Here is a 2,984-nt window from a genome sequence, read left to right as displayed (position 1 = left end):
TTTTGTTTTGATATATAAGTTGTTCGGTTTTTTTCATCTTACAAAAAGCGACATTAATTTCTTGACGACCTAATAAAATCAATGGGTAGCTAACCCAACTGTAGCCCAAGTGGATCTCATGGGAACATCGTAGGGTTCAAGATTTCTCGTTTATTTATCGAATGTAACTAATAATCCCGTAGTGAAGAAAATTAGCAGTTACCTGTAGCCTCTTTTTTCCTACACCGGGGTCTGTAGGAACAATCAAAATATGTTTAAACAATGGAAAGTTAGAAAAATAAATCATATTACAATATTTAATGTTTTACAAGAACCACATACTTTTCTTAATCATGATGTCATAAACACACGAATCACAGACTTTTCTCATTACACAAAATTACATTCTCAAGATACCGATACCTAATGAGTCCCTTCTTTGAAGTAATAAATTGAAAGTCACAAGATTAATGAACGTGCATCGTCTCGCATATTTGACAATAATGAACGGAAAACGTCTACCATACATCAAATGGTTTGAAAAGCAGATATAATAAATGAACTTAGTATTCCGAAAATTGTTTAATCTCGAAGCGTAAGTTCAAGGGAGATCCAGTTCAATCAACACTTTGATCAACATGTGTTATTGGGTTACAATAGTTCCAAAGAATTCCACTTCTCATCAGCAACTCTGAACCTAAGTTAACTAAAGAGAGATCAGCTGGACCTATATCATAGTATATCACAGGCTATATAATGTGAAGATTTGAATAGTGGCCAATGAAACTTTTTCTTCAATTCACTTATTCAGTGTATATGTTTTTCATAGTGACTACAAAGCACGTTCACAACAACAATATGTTTGAAATGCATATAAACACGTGTAAACTTATAATATAAATATGAGGTTTGATGAAATTCAAAACGTATTATCTGTAAAAGTAGTGCTTCATTAATACCATGAAAATACGGTGATAACCCAATCAATAGTTAATTTGAAATTACGAGTGAATCCAGGTTACAGTGTTATTTGGAAGTGTGGGTTCAAATTTCATTTTCTATTTTAAAATTATGCAACATATGAAATTTAAAGTTCTTATAGATGCCAAACTGTTTTTTGTGACCTAATTTAATCCAGCTGTAATTAACTGTTCTTACTACAGGTTATTTTAATGATACCATACCTCTAGTGACTTTCACCATGTGTCAAGTTAAACTTTGGTAACTAACTCATGTGTGTTAGATGGTATACGTGTGGTTAATTATGGTACCATACCTCTAGTGACTTTCACCGTGTGTCAAGTTATACTTTGGTAACTAACTCATGTGTGTTAGATGGTATATTTATGGTTAATTATGGTACCATACCTCTAGTGACTTTCACCGTGTGTCAAGTTAAACTTTGGTAACTAACTCATGTGTGTTAGATGGTATACGTGTGGTTAATTATGGTACCATACCTCTAGTGACTTTCACCGCGTGTCAAGTTAAACTTTGGTAACTAACTCATGTGTGTTAGATGGTATACGTGTGGTTAATTATAGTCATTCATACAAATGAACACTTATTTTAACAGCGTACAGGTAAGGGAGGAGGTTGAAGGATATACTGTTATATACTGTTGTTATAATTTGGAAGGTAAATTCCGATTTTTCTTTATTCTAACAGTAGTCATCTGTGACACAGATATATTTATTATGCTTTCATTACAGATACATAACCTAAGGAGATAAGTCATACGTATCATTCCAGTGGTCTGTTTTAGATAACCTATATTTCATTTTTTTTCTTTCATCGCTGCTTGTTTCAGTGTGACAATACCTCCCTAATACACACTGTGTACAGTGGTTGGTAATTGTGGGCTTGGATCGTTGTGCGAATGAGCACCTATATTTGCTCTTAAGTATTTAGTTCCAGCTTCATTTCACATGTAAAGTTTGAGAAGAGAGCTAATTTCCGATAGGCACAGTATCTTCACCGTCGAGTGGTTTCTAATACTGCAGTTAAAAATTTTTGAACTCTGTCATAGATATACAGAGTTTAAACCCTAATTTTATTTGCCCATCTTGTACGTATGAGAGAGACGCTTTATTTTTGGCCTAGTTCTTCGAAATTTTGAGAGAAATGCTAGTGATTTATGATCTCCTTTCTTGAAATGTTTATAATAACTATTAACGTTTTGTTAATTTTTAAATAAATAGGTTAATGTACCTCCATATACACGTGTATTTATTTTTCTATGGGAAGTAAGTGATATAAAATACATATAAGACACGACAAAAATTACATAAAGCTACAAAGGTAATGTTTTTTGTACTTGTGAATTTGTACTAGGTGAATTTTCGAAATGCTGATACTTGCCCCATAAACGTTTGTTGAAAATTGATATAAAAAGAACCCTAAAATTAAAATGGCTTTCAGAAGAGTGTGACCAAACATAACAATAGTGCAATTTATACCTATACATAATAGAATGTAATGTGAAACATACACATCCGAAGTTCGTGACATATATATATATATTCACATTTCTATTAAGACTTCTTAAACCTACGTGTTTTTCTAACATCATGAATATATAGCTCAAAGCTTCATCTCTTGATCAGTTTCAGATCTAATTACAGTGGCGGCTATTGAGGTTTCTCTCTAGTTTCAGTAATAGTGACCACATACTATTATTTTATATCCTTCCTAAAGCTCTGAGTGGAAATAGCGAAGTTCAATTATTTCTGAAATTCAATGCGAAAGGCTCAAATACGTTTACGCTTTGTATGTAGATTATATATATTTCCGTCTCTACTACTGCTGGATCTTGAAAGTAATTTTTAAAATTTTGATTTAAACAGTATTTAGCAAAGCAAATTACACTATTTCACGTAGATTAGAGGATGAGTTTAATTAAAACAAACGGAAGTGACATACCCACAGTCTCTGAATAGTCTTGTTTGTTTGTTTTGAATTTCGCGCAAAGCTAAACGAGGGCTATCTGAGCTAACCGTCCCTAG

At 32.6% G+C, this 2,984-nt stretch overlaps 1 protein-coding gene across 1 annotated transcript in view; it reads right to left on the bottom strand.

Moving 5' to 3' along the window:
* LOC106461403 (kielin/chordin-like protein) overlaps positions 1-2,984 on the bottom strand; it is a 92,547-nt gene that overhangs the window by 27,466 nt on the left and 62,097 nt on the right. The window lies entirely within an intron of this gene.

This window comes from Limulus polyphemus, unplaced genomic scaffold (genome assembly GCF_000517525.1).
Source record: "Limulus polyphemus unplaced genomic scaffold, Limulus_polyphemus-2.1.2 Scaffold38, whole genome shotgun sequence".
Lineage (NCBI taxonomy): Eukaryota > Metazoa > Arthropoda > Merostomata > Xiphosura > Limulidae > Limulus > Limulus polyphemus.
This window is presented reverse-complemented; position numbering and strand designations above follow the sequence as displayed.